We start from the raw sequence: 24463 nt of genomic DNA, 5'->3' as shown, positions 1-24463 counted from the left end.
CCAAGAAACCAACAATCTACGCCAATGCAACGATACTCATTCTTCTAAATTCGCCACCATTTTCAAAGTAGCGAAGGGCCGCAAGATCTTCCGAACATAAACACCGTCATTGCATCATTAAACCGTATACTGAACCGTTCATGAGTAGACCTGACATCATTCTCGCTGAAAAAAAATAACCAATTTCCTCTCTAGAAGCCTCAAAAGACCCACTACTGCTAACTCGAGCTCCGCGTTAATCGTGCTCGAAGCTCTCCCATATACCTACGCGCGCGCGTGCACTTCTCACCGCGGGTTAATCGGTATCCGAGCAATTCCTCGGAAAACTGGTTCCGCGCGAACCATGGTGGAAAACATATTATTAATACGAATGCTCGCCGGGAATTCGCATATTTTCCGAACGGTAAATACGATCGCGCGAAAAAAGAAATCCCCGTTCTGCGACGAAAGTATTGTGCAATGATTTTGTACTGGCCACCACGGCGGTCGTTGAGATCGACCTGATTCGTGGGTGTGAACGCTTACAGCGGCGAACACACGGAGCGTATAGGTATTAGCAAAATATACATTCAGTGTGTCTCGCAAACTCTGTTCACTTAAATATCTTGGTTATTTTAAACAACACGAGAAAATGTTACCTACAAAAGTTGTTGGGTTTAAGAAACTACATAATATGGTATAATCGGTATTCTTGCAAGTGGAGGCGTAGAGAAAATCTAGACGTCATCTTTGTTTTTTTAAATGAAATATCGAATTTTTTATGCTCGATTTCGATAGATTGGCGCATTCTGAGTGTGAAAGTACTGAAGTGCATTTGTCCTAAAAGTTACCGTTGCTGAGATATTTGACTGTTTCCATTCTATTACTTTCATTATGGAACGTATTCGAGTATTTGCTCACTACAACAAATGTAAACAAATATTGAAAATATCTCAGCGATGATAAGTTATAGGCCAATACACCAGTACTTTTATACTCAGAATACGCCAATCTACCGAAATCGAGCATAAAAGAATGGATGTTCCATTTAAAAAAATAAATGTGACTTCTATATCTTCTCTACGCCTCCACTTGGAAGAATACCATTTATACCATAGTATGCAGTATCTTAAATCCTACAACTTCTGTAATTCTCGTATTGTTTGAAATAATCAAGATATTTAAGTGGACAGAGTTCGTGACACTGTACATACAGGGTGTTCAAAAAAGAAGCCCGAACCAAATGAATTTATGTTGCGGAGGTTGAGTGAGGGCGCTATCAATTTGAGGAAGTAACGACAAGTTCATAGTTAAATATTTGGCAAAGCTTGGTTAGGTTTGCATGATGTACTACAGTAAATCATCGATGATTGTTCGAAGGCTTCTCGACATTGAGAAGGAGAGGTCCCTAGGTGTAATGCTGACATCTAAATGACGTTCAGCTCTGTGATAAAGTTTGGAATTCTGAAGACAACGCTATTTGCTTCAGCCGCATGTGGCCATTAGTTTATGAAATATTTAATGTTCAATACCGTGGAACCTTTGGACACTCATCAATTATTTACTGTATCTGCACTATCTTGGGAGTCTCGACTGGCCTCGATATTACCCCCATAAAAAAATGGACGAGGGTGATATACAGGGTGAGGTAATAGCTATGTCCACTTTGAATATTGCCGTTATTTGTAATAATATGAAAATATGTTATATACAAAACTTACACGGTATAGAGGGGGGCATATTGTGACACAAACATTTTCTGCGTGGGTGAAGGCATAGAGGAGATTTCAAGGTCATCTCTATTTTTTTTAATGGAATGCTATGTTTTTTTTATCGCTATGTGATAGCTGGTGTTGAGACGACTTCAGCGAGCTATCATTGAAGGTTATGCTTTACCGGATTTGTAACATGTATTCAATTCCCCTTGTCTTGGCTCTGATTGTGGCCAAGTTTAACCCTCGCAGTACGGACGTTTTTAATGTTTGTAGAGACAGTGGTGTCTGGGTTCGTTTGAAACCCATGCTTCCTTCTTTTTAACCCTCGTACAGCGAATGCAGGGTCATTTTGATCTATCTAAAGCTATTGTCATATTCTTTGCAGTTATATGTAAATTTAATATATGAACTTGAAGATATACGTAAAATTTTATGCATAATTCCTTGTTCACACCTGCATACAATGGACATTCTACTATGGGTCATAATGACCCTGCATTCGTCTGCCGTGTCCGTGCCATACCATCCCGCCTTCTGGAGGTTAAACATACTTTCGAACGAGATCATTAAAAAAAACACCTGCTTTTTTATACGACTAAATATAAACAATTGTCTGCTTAAATTATATTTATAAATCGATGAGTTAGATATGGTTTTTGAACACTCGGGTCTAAACTGACCAGGTCACCGCATTCCAAAGGTTAATAAACTTATCCCTGCTCAGTTAAAAATGTATTCAGAGTTTCTTCATTCGGGTATTTTTTAAACACTCTGTATATGTGTGTATGTATGTATGTATATATATGTATATACAGTGGGTCAAAAAAGTATTAGTACACCCTTTAAAACAGAACAACTCTTTCAAAATTGGACCAAGTGACTTGAGTTTCTTTGTGAAGTTAAAAGTATTAGTTTACTAAATATTAACAAAATGTTGAAAAATTTGCGTCTTTTTATAATGTCGAAGAAAATAGTAAATGTCGTTTTTTAGAACTTTTTATCTGAGACTGTAACGAACATTTAATAAATACATTTCGAAGATTCATGTCAGTTACATAGATGCTGCAACTTTTATTGAAATCAGTTATACAGAAACGACTAACAGGCATCGGAAGATGTAAGAATCTTTAGATATACTACAGTTGTAGGTCAAAAGTCGCCAAAAACTGCAATTTTCAACATTTTTAACCGTTTGTATCTCATAACAACGTTAACCGATTTCGATGAAATTTTCAGCAGGCATATAACTAACATAAATCTAAGCAATGTATTCGTTAAATTTTCATTACAATCTCAGTTAAAATAGTTACAAAAAGCGACCTATACTATTTTCTTCGCGATTCCGACCAATTGCAACTTTTTTCAACATATCATTTAGTACACTAATCCTTCTAACCTCCCAAAGAAACTTAAGTCGCTTCGTCCAATTTTGAAAGAGTTCTTCTGTTTTAAAGGGCGTACGAATATTTTTTTGACCCACTGTATGCATATATGTATAGCTCGGCCGAGAAACCAGTATTTATTGCGGCTCTGGCCTGGAACAGGCTGGCTCTACGAGTCACGGTGGTAAATCTAGCACGGTATCGCGTGAAGCAACCGGCAACTACACGATCGCCTAGGATATATACGTATAAATATATCGGTACCCATCGGCTACGGGGCGGCGAGAGCGCCCGGGATCTATACGGTGCACAGCTGCGCGTACCGGTAGTTTGCAACAGATACCTCGGTCGGCTACTGAATCTGCTCGGCGCAGGCCACCACGAAGAGGAAAACAGCGTGCGCGCTCCGCTTGGGAAGGTATTTTGATGCGTGCCGATCTTCGTGGAACGGTACACGGTTGTTACACAATTGCGCTCGATTCGCGCGATGAAAGAGAGTCAGACCCCTTCGTGCGTGCAGACCGAGATGATTCTACCGACTACTGACTAGGGCTAACACCATCTTCTTGTTCGGTAGACATTAACCCTTTAACTCCCAGTGTTGCACCGGTGCACCATTCATTTTAAAAGTGCGTCAAATTCTGTCGCTGGTTATTGTTTAACTTTTGTCAGCAAGGATGTGTAGTGTCACAATAGTAAAGAAGATTTTAATGTTTTCGGTTGAGAAATTCAAGTATTTCCTTCAGAAAGAAAATAGGCCGGTTTAATATTGATATTTTCGACTTTAAAGTAATAAGATATTTGGGTATTTAAAATAATACATATGTTGGGTCATTAAGTATGAAACTTGACAAATAGAACACATCTTTACTTTATTGGTTTGAGCGAAATGAGCCAATATGGTGGGTACTTGAGCCGTTCGTACTTTGAGACGGGTGATCATTGTAAATATTCAATTCTGGTCGTCTACGTGACTCATTGGCGAGATTGGAATTCCCACCTTTGAATTTTTTGAACCATAGTGGATACTTTACCAAATACAGCGTTGGCAATGGACTGTCTTAGATAGGTACTGTGCTCCACGGTGAAACTCATATTCATAATCCACACGAATTTTCGACTTTTACATAGTTCTACAAAACTGGGTCAGCCAATAAAACTAATAAAGATAATGTAACAAATAAATATGACTTCTGAAGAGCGAAGCTGTATCTTTCAAACTAATCTCACTTGATATTGAAATTTTACACCAAACGAGAGATAATAAATATCAAAGTTTGCGTTTCGAAATTTGTTGAGTTTCATACTTAACGACCCAACATATCAATCTCATAATGTTGAAATAACGATTTGAGGATGTTAAAGGATGAATTAGGTGTTCTGTTAACTCTCCGAAGGTCGTGCTTGGTATGGCAGATACATGGAAAACAGTTTTGTAAGTATATGTATATCCTCAAATAGACATATCTAAGGACTTGCAGGCAAAGAGTAGCTGTTTTATGATATTATACATCTCTTGTCACCTTTTGCTTTGTAAACACCAAACATTTCATTCGATTGTACAATCCAAAATATATGAAAAAACTGCGAAAAATGTTAATAAAATCAAGTATAAGAAAATCACAAAGATGAATTGGGAAATGAGAATGTAGATGAAAATGAAATTATTGAATTGCGTTCAGGAGAAGATGAAAACAGAGGTGTCGAGTACTTTTCTTTGAAAATATCCATCTAATTACTGCGAAATAATATTAATATTTCTAAATTATACAAAAGGTTAGTTGAACAGTACATTCATAGGAAAATAGTTATGCTAAACTTTCAAAGGAACTTCCTTACTGTGCTAATTGAAAATCATTGGCGTATCAAGCCGAAAGTGAATTCGGTTAAATATTTGATGCAATTCGCTCGACGAATACATATATTGATACAACTTCCTTCTTTCGTAACTGTAACATTATATCGAACGTACGTTGCATAAACATTAAATCGCTACAACGATTCCATTCACTTTTTATAACATAATTCGATAAGTAAACATGATCAGAACTTCCGTGGCCGTTCTTAACTAAATTGCTAATCTGCAAATGAGGCCTCATGTTTTTATGTTTTGTGGTGGAAAATTATTCTGGCCTGATGCAGTAGCACGAAATCTACGAAGTACGTTTTATACTACGCGAATACCACGATTTTATATTTATTTTTTATTTTATTTTACCTTTTTTAGAGGGGGGGTTATGTTTTCCGGTGACAAAATAATTTTCAAACAGTAGTAGATTTTAAAAAGTTATAAAGTTATTACAATGAAAGTTTAATGACTTCTTATGCTCTATAAGACGGTGCAATGAAATTGTTAAAAATTTGTTTATGTACATATTGCGAACAATTTCACTGCGGAGTTTTATATAGCGTAAAATGTCTTTAAATTTTTATTCTAATAATTTTTCTTATATCGACTGTAGTTTTTTAGTAAACTTATTACTATACTTTAAGGGGTGTTTTTACCCTGAAGAATAAAAAGAAAGAAATTTCCTGGTGCCTTTATTTTTTACCCTTATAAACATGCAAAGCTTCAAAAGATGTTGCGGGTTGCCAAAATTCTCTTGTAAGATGACCAAAAATACTGCACCTAATGAACCCCACGTCAAGCATATAATGGTCATAAAGTATATACGTATGAATATACGTCTAACGAAAGGTAAGGACACACTCTAACGTAAATACAGTGGTTCCTCGATGAATGCAACACGAGCAACGGCGTTATTCCCACCACTGGGGGGCACCCCTCTGAAATTAACCAAAACAGAGTAAACAGAAGCTTAGGAGAAGCTCGGTTTCGGGTAATAAATAAATTTATGAGGGTCTGAAAATGTTTTCGCCTTGCCATGAATGCTTCGAAGCGGACCCGAGTACGTCGCACTTATCGAGACATTACTGTAAATTAGCCTCTCCCACCAGTTCAACGTACACACGTGCGTCAGTACAAACTCATTGCTTGCTAGATATAAAATCCATATTATATTAAAATTAACTAACTATAAATAAAACATTTAATGTTTCACGAAAATTACAAACGTTAATTGATAAATCTCTCTACTTTAACCCTCCGAGCACGGAAACATGGTCACCGGTCCCTATGTCATTATTTCTGACCCCACACCGATATTCTACTACTATATAGCGACGGCGAGGCTTGAGCTCGAGGCCCTTACCGACACTGTACTGACACAGTGCCAGTATGGCTCGAGCTCGAGATCCTCATCGATATTACTACGCAGTGGCGGTTGCTCGAGCTCGAGCTCGAGTCACCGTCACCATGTATACAATGTAATGATTAGCTAGTTCCACATTACATTTGGATTTTCGTGGTTCTTATTACACTAACTAGAATAAAAATCTCGTGAATTATAAAACAAATTATATTTATTAGTTAATACTTCTGCAGCGTCTTGGCCGGTCGTTCGCATGTAAACAAACATCGGTCGCTATGCGATTTACGCGACAGCTCCGTCACTGCGTGTATGTCGCTCTCGAGATCGCGTGTCCCCACTCCTGACTCTGTCACTGTGCGTATGTCGCTCTCGCGAACGCGTGACTCAGGGACCGTGCTCGGAGGGTTAAATGACGGAAACGACGATATCAATGTTCTAAGGGTATGTTTATGTTGGCGCTGCGATAAACGATCAGAGTGGTGATAAGAGCAAAGCGTAGAAATACAATCTATTGTTTTATAATGGAAGTGTTTATATTGGAGCAACGAGCAGAGCAACGCTTATTATATGTACGATGAACGATAAAAGCGACGAGAAAGAAATATTTCTTTTGCTTCGCAGTTACTGCAGGTCCAACATAAATGCACCCTAAAACAAAAACCAATAAAAGCGGAAGTGTTGCAACCCCAACATTTGCCGCGAAATTCAAATATCAAAATGGACTTCACGACGAGACGGATATTAAATTGACATCTCGCGTTCTATTAATATGCCATAAATATTTGAAGTTGCTCGGACAAGTTGTTTTATAAAACTTTAAAGAAATCAACACGAAACAACGAATTGATCTAAATTAATTATTGCCTAACGCCATATCAATATAATAACGACTGGTTCATGGTGATAAACGAAGCTTTCTGCTTCACGATATACGGTAGAGATGTTAATTAAATCGAACACTTGACGCTCAACGGTCCCGCTCGATACTGTCTCTAGCTATTTACCAGAATTACGCTCGAATACGCACCCACGCATCCGTCGATTAATTAACCGAGGCAGATAAGTTTTGGGAATGCCGCCGAACGAGAAACGGCGACGGTCGCACCGCCGCTAATTGGATCGGCGCGGCAGTCGCACCATGACTCGTAGCTGTGCACTTAACTCGTGCATGGTGATACGCGCTAATGCACCGATTCCCGGTGCATAGACAGCGGTTTTTGCTCGCATACCTGCCAGCTCTGCGAGACACACGTAGGAAACGACTACGTGTTCGATCGCGATCCTAGGCGATCTTGGCGGCACAGAGCAGACCCGTGAACGAATAAATTCTGCCCCGATGCTGATTATCATTTCGGCTTCCCATCGACGATCGTAAATCAATCGATCGGATTAACTTACACGAGAAAAGACTGGGAAACGATAAGCCGCGATGTTGATCTGCTGCTGCTGCTTTGTTTCTCTTGTACTGGGTGTCAGGTACGCGTTGTGGCAGCCTAGAAAGTGCTTTTTCATCGATTCGAACTCAATCAGTGATCCGATGATATCCATGAGGATTGTTAATTGGGGTACAATAAATCCTCGATGAGTGTTCGAAGGATCCTAGGCAGTGAACATTAAATATTTCATAAACTAGTGGCCATATGCGACTGAAATATTATTGGCTTGAGAATAATATCTAAATACTGTATAAGTAATATCTAAATACTAAATACTCTAAATTCCGTCACTGTGCTAAACCTTATTAGAAACTCAGAGTTACACCTGGGGACCTCGCCTTGTCTTCGAATATTCATCGAGGATTCACTGTATTTCGTGGACATGGCTTCTCGAAGAACGAATATTAATGTTATCGAGATAGTTGGAAAGCTAGAACAAAAAGTAGTCTGTTGTCTGAAGCATTGAATGTTCACGGTGATTTCTCGCTGATAGGGTGGAAAGGCAAACCGCTTGCTTTGTCGTTTAACACTAGAATTACCAGAGTTAAATGTGTACTACATTAAATTGTATTGTATAACATAGTAATACACTCCGTGGCATAACTATAAAACTACCTTAAAATTTTGAATTCTTATGCAGGTATCCTCACGAGCAAACTAGGCTTTCCCTAGGGGAAAAAGTAGTGTAAGAGAAAGGCTTCCTACCACTTGGTAGATTTATTTCAAGTACTGAAATAAATGTTAAATCGCATGTTAATTTGGCATAAATGTCAGTAATTCCCGATACTAAGTGGTAGAATGTCCATCCCCTACGCCACTTTTTCCCCTAGCGAAAGCCGAGTTTGCTCGTCAGTGTATAGTAATTCCTCGATAAAAGTTCGAAGCCTCCTCGGCACTGACAATGCGAAGGAGAGGCCCCAGATGTAATGCTGGCTTTGTGATTAGCACAATGATAGCTTGGATTTCTGAAGCTAATGATATTTGTTTCAGCTGTTTATGGCCATTAGTTTTTCATCAAGGATTTACTGTACTGTGGTTAAAGTCAAAACGAACCAAGCATACCATGTTTGAAATCGTGTTAAGAAATAATGTTGCTGGAGGAAAGGATAGATTATATTCCTTAGAAAGTAAGGGGTTCGTATTTTATTTTAATCACAATATATAAGGATTCAAAATGTTAAGGTGGTCTTATAGTTGTACCACGCCGTGTGTGTAATATAATGAGTATAATTTGACATACAGTGTAATATGAAATCTGGAATAAGTTAGATGTTAGCATAAGTTCCGATAAAAGTACCTTTATATCTTCGGTACTTATTGTAAAACAAAAAATCTAACCTGTCATTTTGATGGGTTTGGTAATTCTAAAATTAAGTGACGTAACCTTAAACGTGTCATTGGTAGCTTACTCCTGTGTCTGCACATACATAGGCTGCTCAGCAGAGATAGCCATTAACTATATTATATATTATAATGTATAATTATATATAATTCATATGTTAATTGCACGTGTACACGTGTATTCAGATACACATGTAATCGAGATCTCTCCTAGTTAGCGGGTCTCAACCGACAAAGCAGACGGCTTACCTTTCCACCCAGAGATAGTTAAATTCATTATCTAGATAAAGAGTTTCGAATAACGAATAAACGATAAAAAAGTATTTCGTTATTTTTAATCGTTGAAACGTCGAAATTACAATTTTTATAATAAAATACTATCTCTTTTGAAATCGACATTTGGGAAAGACAATTACTTAATTATTATAATTTAACCGTTTAAAGATCAGAATAATGCACATAGATACATCAGCTTTTCACTATGTATTATTCGAATAAAATTGTGCCCAACTCTGTTTCCACCCTAGCAGCGAGAGAATCACCCTATATTTTAGACTTATCATGAGTGTCTGAGATCTCGAGTTTTGCATTACGATCAAAACCGTCCACTTTCTGAGGATTAAAATCTTCCCGATCAATAATTCTGCCCGCGATTAAAACAAACGACGCTTATTTCTATTAACAGTTATCCAAACGGCTGCGCTGCAATCGATTGAACACGTATAGTGGAAAGAAATTTCTTCATTTATTAAAAAAGAAAGAATGTGTTTCTTATTTGTCGCCCAGTGTGTCCGTATAAAATGTCTCTCATTTCCGATCGAGTGGAGTTGCTGCGCCGAAGACTGCAATTAGCCTCCGTTACGAGAGTACATTATTTTCTCGTTTGTTTTTTCAATGGTCCAGGGATCCCGAGGCGGGGCCGAAATGGGTGAGAATATTCTATATTAGACGGAATACTCTGTCTTGTATTATATAGTCTGTAACTACCTAATGCTTGAATATTCTAGTCAAAGTTTGTAGAAAGTCAAAATAATTGTGGAAATGACCTCTTCTCGGTGGGACATAGAAACTTTTCAAAGTCGTGTTGAACTGATGCGACTGAAAGGATCGAACCTTATTATTTCAAGAATTCTACATTCTCGTGAGTTCTCTGCCACATATTACATCGTTTTCCACTACCTAATGCTGGAATATTCAGTCAAAGTTTGTATATTACAAAGTGGAAATTGTGGAATCGATCTTTTTTCGGTGGGACATAGAAACTTTTCAGAGTCGTATTGAACTGATACGACTCAGATGGTCGAATCTTAACAGCTCGAGAGTTCTCTCTCTTTTATTAGATTGTTTCTAACTATCTTATGTTCGAATATGTAGTTAAATTTCGTATGTACAAAGTGAAAATTATGGAATCTACCTCTTGTAGATAGGATTTGAAAATTGTTGAGAATAGTAACGGACCAATGCGACTCAGAGAATTGAATGTTAATATCTCGAGAACTATACGTTCCCGTGAGTTCTCTGCTTCATATTACAACGTTTCTAACTACCTAATCAGTGGAACTTGGACATTTCTCGAGCTCCAAGACTGCTTTTTCAAGCCGCTCGATTTCGAACACACACCTATTTTTTTATATTTTCTGCCGGTGTGTGTTGATTTTTTCATTGGTACCCCGCGAATTTTTACAAGAGGGATCGGGCGAGGGGAACGTTTGAAACCTGTTCGTGGCTTGTAATAGATAACGCGAAACGTTTTAAACGTCCGCGCCGAGACAGATAACGCGAAACCTTCTGAATGCCGGAGTCGCAATAAATAACACCGGCGGACGTTTGAAACATCGGCGAAACAGATAGCGGAAACGGTTGAAACGTTTGAGCTTTAATAGACAGATAAATTTCCTTCGTCGATTGATAAACCGTGGCGCTGCGCCGGATCGGTGACGTTCTCGCGTGCGTCGATCCTGCTCGAGGGGAAAATGGGATTGGCTTGATTTGTCACTGGCTCGGAACGGGAAAAAAATCGTTAATGGGAGGTAAGATCGCGATATGTCGATGATGAGAACGTGAACTTTGAAGGTCTTTGGGAATAGGTGGTATTTTGACGCGTTCTGGGCGCTGGCGAGTTTTCCATAACGCTCGTTGCTGTCTAGACGGTTTGTCCCAAATGCTTCTCTAATGGAAGATAAAACAACACTTTTTCGTATGATATACACACGTTTTATCAGAGATTATTGAAGGTATTTTCCTTCTGAAGTGACATATTGTTGATGATAATTATACAAATATGTACTGGAAATATGTAGTTGCGACGATTCTTTTTCAAGATGGCGGAGATAGCACTCGTCGAATCCTGTGAATGTCAAAATGATTTTAAATTGTATTTTTGTCCTCGTTTTCAATTTGGGTAACATGAATTAATTTCATGTAGCTGAATTAGACGAATACGGTGGATAATCAAACTTTGAGATATTTATTTGTTACTTTTGTCCCCACCTCTAGGGATGACTGTAACACCGTATCTAATTTGGAAAAATATAAATTCATAGGAAAGACGCTATTAAATGACATTTTCATTTATTCTATTGATAGACAGAAACATAAATATAAGTACAATACAATACAAAAAATGTGAAAGTATTTTATAGAATTGAAGGAAAAAAATTTCAGTAGGATAGTCGTATTAGGAACACTTTTATGAGGAACACTTTGATGTATAAAGATGAAAAGAGACGATTGTGGATCAAAATCCCCTATTAAATTGCAGACTATTGGATGTTCCATAGATGTATAAAATCCACAGTCCAGAAATAATTAAATACTACTCAGAAAATAATTTTCCATAAAGTTTAACTTACACAGCAAATATGCGTTTCAGTAATAATTGGAACTTTTATTCACCCAAGTGACAATTGAAAGCTCTCTTCCTTCATTCACGGGAAATTCGTGGACTCAACATTTCGTTCGACGTCAATTTCCATTGAACGCGAAAGGTGACGTGTAAGAAATCGGTGTGTGTCCCCGATTAAGGTAGCTTCCGTGTTTGGTGTCGTATCTAGCTAGGACTCCATATGGCGATTTACACTTTTTATCAATTTTACCAATTTTATTTGAATGATTAATATTTTAAACTACTGCCAAATACTGAAATTGAAAAAAATTTACAAATAAGTGGAGAAAACAAAAATTCTTTTTTCATATTGTAAAAAAATGTAATTTTTTCTAGTTTTAAGAAAAAATGGGAAAGTTTGTGGAACAAACCAAAGGAAATCAAGCGACGTTGCTGCTTATAGCAGACATACGTAGAAGAACTAACAACCGCATTGAAACCTAAGTTTGCATACTTTGATCTTAATTGTTAGTTTTATTTGATCGTTAACATATCTTTTTTCCCGTGCCATCATAATCTTCGCAAAAAAATCCATAACCACCTAATTTCTTATAAAAAAGACCTTTTTTTATAACTAAATAAAAAGTGATTAACTTCTCAGTATCAACTACAGTTCCATAAGGCTCGTGTCAAAAAGAAATTTTTATAACGTTTCTTTTCAATAATTTTATCGTTGACCTTGCAATTTTTTGCCAGCAATCGAAAGTTGAAGCTTTTAAGAATGTTCTGTTAAATTTTCAACTAACTGTATAATTATTAAAAATTTGCGGGAGCCACCTTAAAAAATTTCAACAGTTTCGTTCAATTCCAGCGAGCAACGCGTTGTCTTTCTCACGCGACCTACCCGTATCCCCCCAGTTTGCCTGACACGATTTCTCCCTCTCTTTTTTGCCGTATATCTACCGAAATTACGGTGGTACCGAGGCCTGGGTTCGGCCGTCGTTCGTTGGAAATTTCTTCGTCGTATTTACAGAATAATTGTACGCGAGGGTCTGGGTTGCGTAAGGGGAAGTCCAGCCGAAAAACGTGAGTTTCTCAATTTTAAAAGAGGGAGGCGTGGGCCTCTTCTGGGCTCGATTTAGGTTGCCCCGCCGCCACGGCGAAAACAGCCGTGGAACTCGACTCGTCGGTGCTTACCTACTAATTACTAATTAGCAATTAGACCCGCGTGTGCGAGCTGGTTTTCTAGGCCAGTCGGGCCTCTCTCTGAAATCCTCGCGTTCCTGCCTAATCGTACGTTCGTGCTGGAAGCTCGACGCGCCTCCTCTCTAGAAGCGTAAGTGTCGCCTGTTGCTTTTTAGGTAGGACAACATGTTAGAACGTTTTCGGCTTTGTCGTTTTTTTTTGAAAATATTTTTATAATATGTCGGGGTCATGAATATGGTTAGGTACTGGAGAACGGTGATCTTAATCGTCTTAATCGTTCCCTTTTAGTATTTTATATTCTGTTAGGGTTAAGATTACATTCGTTACTGGAAAATGGGTACTTTAATCTTTCAGTTGTTTCTTCACTTTTCAATGTTTTATATTCTATTCGGGTCAGTATTATATTAGGTATTGAAAAACGATAATCTGAATTTTTTAGCTATCTCTTTTGTTTTTAATGTTTCATATTATATTAGGGTCGTGATTATATTAGGTAAGGGAGACTGGGGTTGAATATAAAAATGTTTAATTATCATGAAATAAAAACGTCTATATTTTAGCTACAAATTTAATATTAATTTATACGGATAGGTTGGAGTTTCAAGATTAGTTCCGCAGCGATGAAATGTCTTCAAATTAATTGTAGAATATTATGTCAGTGAGAATTGACCGAGCCTGATTGTAACTTTTTACCCCAGCTTGGGGTTAAAGGTATCAACATTGGTTTAAGTTATACATTGAACAGCACATTGAAAGACAAGAAATAATTAAACCTAGCTTTAATTACAAAGAGTAAACGTAACATTATAGTTTTCCCTTAATTGGCTTAACATTATTTCTAATCAATAGATAACATAAATTGTCTTCTTTTAATTAATACATCATAAGATTACCTTCTTAACGATATCAATTAATTATCGTAATTTATTGATTATTTCTTATCGTACCATAGTGTCTTTTATTTAAAAACTTATAAGCCTTGTTACAACCTACCCCTGTTAATTTCATTCCTGGTCTCCCCTGCAAGCAAACGATGATCTGAATCTTCCAGCTTTTCCTTTTCAATAGTCCATATTCCATTAAAGACAGATTTCCATTAAGTCTTGGGAAACAGTTACAATGTTTGCCTTTTCATTTACTTTCTAATATTTCATGTTATATTCGCTATTGGAAAACACTAATCTGAATTGCTGAGCTTATTCTTTTCTTTTTTAATGTTTCGTATTACATATCAGGGTCGTGATTATATTAAGTACTGGAAAAAACGTGAATTATTTCGCCGCAGAAACTCTCCCAATCCCGCAAATTGGAACATAAAAATCGCGATATCGTTCTCTCCTCCCTTATGACTGAAATCATCACGACTTAACGAAGCAAAGATACCATTCATTACGCCGTACTTCTCGTTTAATTGCACCGCGATAATCGAGTGGCGTGTCATTCGCTCGTTCGGCACCGCATCAGATCTCTGGCCACAAATTCCCCCAGTCGGACATTTGGGAACCTCTTCCGGTAGCGTAAACACTCGCGAAAAATGGAGACGTGTCTCGGTGTTGCAGATCGGTCCCTGATCGCACGCTGATTCGTCGAGCCATGGCGCGGAACAAACGCGGAGACGACTGGGGTTAACATCGTAAATTCGTTATCTCTGTCGCAGGGTCGTTTACGGTGTAACGGTAACCCTTGCTCTCGCGGAATATTCTTTTTGGTACGGTGAAAATGTTCGTCAGGTTAGGTTGGGATTCATCAGGTGGTAACGTAATGGCAGTAGTGACTCACATAGAGGAAAGTTGCCGAATTTCGACCATAGCACAATGGTCTGGAAAGTAACTTTTCGTGACCGTAATTAAAAACACCTTACATCGACTTTTTTTCAACAAAATATAATTAAGTAATCAAACTAGTATAATTGATATAATGAATGTAAGTAAAAAATGTAATTATTGTAATTAGTCTCATTCTAATTAATAAGTATTAGCATCGTTCATTGTATTAAAAATAATAGCGAACACAGTTACTGTTCTCCTGCTCGGATCATTTTCGCTGTGCCATATTTTGAAAAGATCTTTATTTTCGGAGTAATACTTGTCTACAGAAATAAAAATATTTAACCCTCTGCGGGCGGGACAGTGTGATGCGATGAAGAAATTAACCCCTTCGCATCGGAGGACGAGATATCTCGCCACGTGATTCATGCGATGCTATGTACGAAATATCTCGCGACACAAAGTCGTTCATGCGACGCTGTGTACGGAATATCTCGCATGCCTTTTTATTACAACGCGAGATATCTCGTCCAACGGTTTGTATCAAAATAACACCGTAGGTCACTGTGAATGTGAATGTAGAAAAGGTTAGGAATGTCAAATGAAGAGAATATTTTGTTTCTAGAAACTAATGATTTTATTTTTTTATAATGCGATTCTTATTAAATCATCGCAACAAGATGACTACACTTACGGAATGCTCCGTGAAAACTGTTGTAATGAACTCAATGTAGAAGCGGAATACCATTGTCTAAAGTCTAAAGCAACCGATGAGTGACATTCAGTTGTAAACAAAAACGGAAACGCGAGCGCGAGATATCTCGTTCAAAGCAGCACGCGAACGATTTTGTCGCCTAAACGATTTTGTGTCGCGAGATATTTCGTACATAGCATATCATGAACGAAATCACGTGGCGAGATATCTCGTCCTCCGATACGAAGGGGTTAAGGATACTTGAAAACCTTTCCGATATTATCATATAAAATTATTTGAAATAATTATAATATACCTTACAGCACACTAAATAAAGTCTTTTGCTACTAAATAAACTATTTTGCTTCTTTATCGAGATACGAAGGTCACCTTGAATTTTTTTAATTATAATATGCGAAATTTTACCATTCCATCGAAAAGAGTGTTGAACTTTGAATAAAAAAACTATTGGGATATGTGGGTCAAAAAATGAGTAATCACGGAGATATTTTTTAAATTATGTTTAACGTAAATAATGCTCAAAATGTTGCCTATTACAATCAATACGAGTATGGAGCCGTTCAATAAGTGTAAATGACACATGATTAAATGTTTCTTGAATTACATACATATGTATCGTAGGTGGTTCACGATTAATTGCGTTCTTTCGGTGTCTTCAAGGAAAGTATGTATTCAAATTGCGTCGTCTGGAGACCGATTACGTGTGATACGGAATTGTCATTTACCGAAGAATATCTCAGTAATTATTCGTTTGTGGATGCATATATTCAATAGTTTTCTTACTCAGCGTTCAACACTCTTTTTAATTGCCGGATTAAATGTTACCTACTACGATTAAAAAACTCAAGATGGTGTTCATATGTCGATAAAAAAGCAAAATAGAAAAAGAACTAATTATTACATTGTATGCCTCTCTTGAAATCATACAACTTCTGTTTGAAATATTTTTTCATATAACAAATAGTTTACAAATAATTTATGTGGCAGCGTTAGGTAAATCACCCTCTACACTAATTGTACGTTAATTAATGCAATCACCACTATCGTACACGTATCTGGTTCATCAGTAATTAAGTATTCTAATACATCATTATTTAATTTACTCTTTGCTATACATTAATCACATTCATTTTTACAGGTTTGTGTATGACACACCAGACCTCAAAACATTCGCTGTAAGTCAATGTATCTAAAAAAACACAAAAATACTAATTAGCGCAAATTTGCGCAAAAAAATAATAACATAGAATTACAGTATATATAATTTTATCATCATTAAACAAATTGGAGATACATTTTTGTATATAATTAAGAAAACTTTCACCGAAAATCTATTCGAAAATATACCTATATCTTCTATAATTACGTCGTTAACCTATAAACAACGTACCAATTCCATTTGTATAATACTATTGATTGACCTTATAAAGAAAGAACTTCAGTTGAGAATGAACCACAAGGTACAAAACAGGAAAATGTGTTACATGAAACTATTTTCGACCACGTTTTAAGTCTCCATGTAACCATTGACTATTACAAAATTAAATTGTTTTTCAACATTTTCATAACGGACAGAAGTGTTACTAATACATTTCATAGAATAAACTTCCATAGTAAAAAATTTGTTTAATTTTGTACGGGGATCGTTACACTGGACGATGGTCCAAATTCGTCAACCTTCCCGTATCAAGCTGTGCCGAATAGCGGGGGTGAGCAACGCGATGACACGGACCCAGGGGTATCCTCCCATGAAATGTCGGATGTCGGCCACGGTCACGTGCGTACTCGTCAGAGTCGAAAAAAAAGGAGAGATAATCGAGAGAAGAGAGAAAAAGGAACGTGAAAAAAACGTTGGTGGACACGGGGAGAGAGGGCGAAAGGAACAGCAGCACGCGTTCTTTCACGTACCTACCTCCTCGCGATGAACGACTCGCACGCCGCGTAGATTTCGTATGCCGTAGAGGGAATAGGGATTCCTCTTCTTGGTCTAGAGAGAGGATCATGGAACGGATGTTCCAGCTGACTTTAAATGCATCCCGCGTAGCCGCCTCTGCTTCTCTCTCTATTTTCTTCTCTCTTCCACCTTTTATCCCTACGCTTATTGTACTGTCCTCTACCTACGTTGCACGGGGTTCCGTTGTGAGGCTTTGGTATCGTTGTTTTTTGCTTTCGTTAGCCGGTGAAGCGCCTCTTTCATCGGAGGAGATGGTAAAAAAACGCGACGGTTGGCCTGGACGGGGATCAAGTTTTTGGGTATTAATCTGTGTTGGGGACGTTTACGGGACGAGATACGTCGTGTAAATGAATACCTAACTCGGGAACAAATTAGGGCTGATGCGATATTGCGTAAGGTGGGTATGCGGATGATGCTTTTGATGATGGGGTTAGAGGGGTTTATTTATTACGGGGTTTCTGTTACGAGCCAGTTGGTGAACGTGACTGATGATTGATTTATTTTATTGGTGAATATTTTGGTATATTAAAATATCTTTTTATCCCCTGTTTGTGATATTATTTAGACGAAATCTATTATAGTTTGTCGGAACAGGAATTCTTGTTATGTTTCGTTTACAAATTCGCTGCTTAGGTATCATTCATTTTATTAGGCCATGGCTTTTGGTGATTATGCTTGGTGGTTGGTTTATTTTGTTTGTGAAAATTGACTTTAGGATTTTGAAATATACTGTTATCCCTTAACTGTGATACTGTTTAAACGAAATTTATTACAGTCTGTTGAAAGAAGGATCCATAAAATGTTGTATATACAAAATTCTTTGCTCAAGAATCATCCATTTTACCAGATCTGTTAGTTTTCGGTGATTATGACTGACGATTGGTTTATTTTATTGATGAATAGTGATGATGGGATATTAAAATATCCTTTTATTCCCTGTTTGTGATATTGTTTAGACGATTACAGTTAGTTGGAAGACGCATCCATGAAATGTATTTATAAATTCTTTGCTCAGGAGTCATCCATTTTGTTCGAAAAAAGTGCGAGCTACTTGTAAAATTCAAACGGTTCGAATATTCGAGAACTCGTAAGACTTCGATTTACTTGAAAATAAATTTTCATCTCGAAAATTGTTGAATTACACGATACATTCGAACAGATCTTTAACTTTCGAGTTACTCGTAAATATTCGAATTGCTCGAATTACTTGTATATTTAGCTATTTACTATCAAATACTAATCTAATTGATAGGAAAAAAAATATAAGAGGCTAATTGAATGCTTCTTATTTATTTTCATGTTTTCAACAAGAAAACACACATCTTCTACGTAATCGGTTAATAATTTTGTACGGGCAAAATTTTTATCTACATAAAAATTTCGAATAATGAATGAAGAATGGAAAAATTTGATTTGTTATTCGATGTTCGAATAAAAAAAGTATTTTTCGACGAGCGTCGAATGAATAAATTTATGCGATGAGAATTATTCGACGAATAGAAGATACTTTTTTTATTCAAAGTGTTTTAGTCGTAGCGTTGAATAAACTTTTCTTTTTTTATCTGCTCCATGTAATTTGAGCAGTTCGAATATTTACGAGTAACTCGAAAGTAAGAGATCCGTTCGAATATATTCGAGTAATTCGAACATTTTCGGTCTGAAAATTCATTTTCAAGTAAATCGAAGTCTTTACAAGAGCTCGAATATTTGAGCCGTTTGAGTTTCTCAAGTAGCTCGCATTTTTTTTAAACAGTTCATTGATTTCAATTAGCTCGGAAAATTCAAACGCTCGACTCGACTCGAGCAAGCGAACCGAGTTCGGCTCAGCTTATAAATTACGAGTACTCGCACACCCCTACTACGTACAGCCTGTTTCACTGTGGCAGTCAACGTGTTAACGGACAACAAGCAACAACCACGTTCACGCTGTCCCCGACTTCAAGCTCCCTCCCCCATTCCACAAACCTACCACAAGAAAAGGAATAAAAAAAAACTCAACAAACCCTTTGGTCTCCCAGGTATCCCACCGTCGAACCTCATTGTCTCCAAACCAGCAACTTTCGATCTCCCCTTTTTCGTTTCCCGCTAAAGCCGATCGGATTTCACAGAATCCCGTGTCTACCTGCTCCAGATCACCTGTAGCCGTGTACCAACGGTGAAATTCCGGTTTCACGACGACAGTCCTGTTCCGTCTGCCGCGTTCCACCGATTTCGTAACAGCACCGGGCGGGATCGGAAACCGCCGTGGTTCACCGAAAAATCCTTCGCGCGCGATTTCTCACAGGTGTGACCTGGCGGTGGGCCGTTTGAGGGGTCGGGCGGGGGGGAGGAGGAGGAAGTGAAGGGGGAAACACCGGGGTGAACGCCTTTGGACGTGCATTAAAGTCGTATTAAGGCCGTCCCGATCTAAACAAGACAACTTGTTCGCGGTGGAAAACGAGTCGTGTTCCCCAGGCCACACTTGTCGCCGCCGCCGCACACGTGAATCCTTGAGCGCGCGCGCACGCGCTCGTGGTAGATCATGCAAATACTTGGGAATGAATGTTCGGATAATAGAACAATTAGATTTCTGAAACTAATTTAAATAGAGATCAAGAAAATTGACAGTTTATTTAAATAATTGTGGATACCAGATCCTTTTGGCTGCGAAATTACAGAAATTTTTCAACATGTTTTTCAAAGAGTCTCTACATTATATCGCTGTTTCGCATTGATAGTGGCAGAATGAAAAAGAACGTAAGTTTTAGAAGAGAGGCTTTTTAAAATTTACATTTATATAGGGTGTCTCAAAATAGCTTCGATTCCCGAAAATAAGGGGTTCCTGGGATGATTTTAAATATCTTTTACCTTAGCAAAAATGTTATCCGAGGCTTTGTTAAGGAGATATTAACGAAAAACCCGGACCAATCAGAGCGCAAGTCTGTCGGCCGAATTCCCGCGGTAGCGTTGGCTACGCGTTGCGATTGGTAGCCAACATTACCGAACTAGGCCGGCAGACTCGCGCTCTGACTGGTCCGGGTTTTTCGTAAATATCTCGCTAACAAAGCCTCGGATAACATTTTTGCTAAAGAAAAAGTTATTAACAATCATCTCAGGATCCCCTCATTTCCGGGAGTCGGAGCTATTTTGGGACACCCTGTATATCTAAGGTCAGATTAATAGCGACATAACTGCCCTCTGACGCAAACCTGATGGAATTATAAATTTACATAATGAAAACAAAAACATAATGTAGACCTTGTATGTAATAAATTTGAAATTTTTTGAGTTGTGCCACTATCAATACCAAGCAGCGATAAATAAACACTAGATATTTGCAATAGGAGAAAGTATGTTTATTCCTGTTCCGATAATAGAACGTTAGAATATTATGGTGTTCGGATACGGGAGGCTCTACTGTACCTAAATCACCAAAGCAAATCAACAGGAACAAGTGTCACACGGGTAGACTGGTATATATGTATATGTATACGTGTACAACCGGAGTAAGTACGTCGATCGGCCACTTAAGACGGCCTTGAACAATTTCTTTCCTTTTTCTCTTTCTTGTTTTTCCTCGCTGCCTTGTTCCCCTCTGGCGACCGTGTCGACGGTACTATCACTCGCATCGAAGTGCAACGATAAGGCCGAGGTACCGAGGCCAGATAACGATTAATAAAAGTGTGGAGCTGTCGTTGCAACGCCGACCGTTAATGAACTTCTTGACGCCCTGGGACGCACGTCGCGCAACGGGAATTATTTATTCCCGTGTGTATGTGACGGCGGCCTTCGATTTTATTCTGCGAGATCGAAAAATTGACGTTTGAATGATCGTACGGTGGCTCGGAGTGAGTGGAGATGAAGGGGAGACGTTTAGGTATAATTCTATTGTTGATGATTATACGAACATGGACTGTTCGGGGATAGTTTGGGGATATTCAAATGAAACTATGGCTTATTTATTGCTCATTGAGGTTTACTAGTTTCTTTTACTGGACTGAGGTTTAGTCTTTTGGCTTTGCTCTTTTCATATTGTATTTAAGACAGGTGATTAGGATATGATTGTTATCGCATTTAAGATTGAGGTTTAAATTATTGAGATAATGGTTTAAAGTATTAAGATTAAGGTCTAAATTATTTAGACTAAGTTTTTAATTCGAGAGACACTCGTGAATACACTCGTAGAGATATTTATTAGAACACATTTCGACACAAACTTGTTAGTTACACATCATACTTTGTTATATTCGTTAGCCAGAACACTCTGGTAAATATAACATTCTGTTTTCAACGGTACACTACAATTGTTAAATGAATTCAATTTAACTACAAATTGACTTGAGTTGACACTATTTGTGTAAGAGTGCAAAGTCCTAATCTCTCATCTTCCACGACGACAAGACGCAAGGAAATCGTCTAAACAATTCTGTTTCTGTTTAAAGTTTATTCGGAGTGTTCGTACCTTTCTTGCTGTTCCAATTGCACATATTGTAAACACAAATAACAGTCGAAAGTATCTATATCTGGACCCCAGAGTCAGAGTGTATAAAGTCACACTTCTCAAACTTTCGAGGAAAGTAAATCAAAGGTGCGAAAACCTTGTAACTTTCGAACCGTTTGGTAAGAATTGAGCACGAAACAATCGCTACCTTCGAGCTTTGAATAGATTTAAGGTAAGTTTCTATATGTAGAAATGTTGAACTTTGTACTAATTCCTCTATGTGGTGGACTATACACTATTTTAAAAATATGGACTTATTATAATTTCGAGGCTATTATATACCTATACTAAAAACTAAATAACTTAGAACGAAATCATTTTTAGTGAATATTTGAGTGAAATATTTGATACAGGAAACATGTAAAATGTCATTTTTTTAAAGAGTGGACTTAACACACTCTGGCCTTGGGATCCAAGTATGGATAACATACATCTACAACAAATGAGTCTTTCAAAGAGGATTTTCTCGAAAACCAAGATATTCGAACGGAACAAACAATTTGACTTTCAATTTTATTTATTTTCGCATAAAGACATTGATATAGAATTATATCCTATACGTTTTCTATTCCAATCGCCTTTTCTGTATCTAACAAACATTTTACATCAATTTGACACGCTTGTGATCGCGACAATTAAACTAACTTTTTACGAGCATCACGGTGGAAGTCGTGTTCGCAGCGTACATTGCGCTTTGTAAACAGAACGGAATGCGAAGTAGGGTGGTATACACGGAGTCGGTTCTACCGCGGGAGACATCTGAGAAAACGAAGATACCGTTACGAAGCGGCGTAATTATAGTCACGGCTAATGTGAGGACATGTTAGAACCGAGATACGCAAGCGTAAGCTATAGATGTATCACGCGAGATGTAATTGTCCGGGAACCTCGGCGATCGGCGATATTCACGCTCGCGTGTGAACGAAAATGTAAGTATCTATTGGGTTTTCAATTTTGGTCCGCTGCAAAAAAAAAAGGCTGTTCGTTACTGTCCTTAACAGTGTTCGTGTCGAATCTTCGACAATTTCGTAATGGATTATTGTATTTATGTCATATTCGATAACCCTTTCGTTCCTAAATTATTTAAAAATTAACAGAGTAATATTTTCTTGTATTTCTGTGTATATTACATGACATATAAATAATTTACAAGAACATTTTAATATTCTGAAACCATCTAATGCCGCTTTTTATTCGTTGTCGTGTCGGAACTTTTTCACTTTTATCACAATTATACATATAATAAGTACCATTATAATGTTATTAAGGTCAAGGTCCCCATTTTTAATTGTGTAAGAGTTCTGCTATTGCAGAAATTGATTTTTATTATTTATTATGCAACAATCGACAAAAAAACTTATTGGATATAAAATTTAAACCTCCCTTTATAGTTAAATTTAAATAATAGTATTTTTAAACACATTTTAACCTAATAATAGTTCATTTAATATGATGTATAAAATGTCCCTATTTCTGCTGAGCGAAAATGGAAGTGTCAGAACCAAAATTGGCGAACAATATTAAAAATTCCATAAGTCTTTTTTTAGTAAAAACCGCTCAAATCACGTTTCTTTACGACGGATACACTTATTAAGTTTATTTCTGTTAAAATGTTGCCATCTATTGAACAGCAGGCTGTAGCATTTTGTACGGAAATACTGAATTAATTTTAGTAATCTTTTGTATAACTAATTTATTATTTATCTTTTTACATTAAATTAAAAATATACGTACTGAGCAGAAATCTGGACGTGTTTAGAAATAGGGACATTGACCTTGTACATAATAAAACCCAATTTTTCTTACCTCTGATTAATAAACCCTTTTCCAATATTTGACAGACATTAGAGTTTTGTAAGTTTTTACTGTATTTATAAAAATGATCAATACTTGAAAGATACAAAGACTAATAATACTTAATGTTTTGTAATAATTAATAAATTAATTAAAAATAAATAATACTCTATTTCACTGATGAGTTATTAATAATGTATATTCAAATCTGTGTTGTATCATCTATACAAGATTAGAAGAAACTATTATTGTATACTCACAGATATGAAAAAATACACGATACTAATATATTATTTCGTAATATAATGTACGTAGCCATATGGCTACAGTGGGAACGAAAGGGTTAAGTACCCTGACACTTCAGAGGGGGGGAGTGTATCCTCGTTTTCAATTTGCCGTGTATGGCTCGCCACGGGAATTAATCCGGCGCGGCGTGCCAACCGTGTAAAATATGAATCTCCGTCGCGCTTCACGCGAATTGTCGCAATTTCAGACCGCGAACACGTGATCCACACCGATTCTCCTGACGCTTATTCATCAACCGTGATATTTACTGCATGCGATCCGCGCTAAATCGATCACTTCTTGCGCAAGCGATCTTGGGCTCCTTGATGGTATCAAGGCACGACGGTTGTCCACGTCATTTTCAAGAATATTAA

The sequence above is a fragment of the Dufourea novaeangliae genome, unplaced genomic scaffold (genome assembly GCF_001272555.1).
Source record: "Dufourea novaeangliae isolate 0120121106 unplaced genomic scaffold, ASM127255v1 scaffold6, whole genome shotgun sequence".
Taxonomy (NCBI): domain Eukaryota; kingdom Metazoa; phylum Arthropoda; class Insecta; order Hymenoptera; family Halictidae; genus Dufourea; species Dufourea novaeangliae.
The sequence above is the reverse complement of the archived record's forward strand: the minus strand, read 5'-3'. Positions refer to the sequence as shown.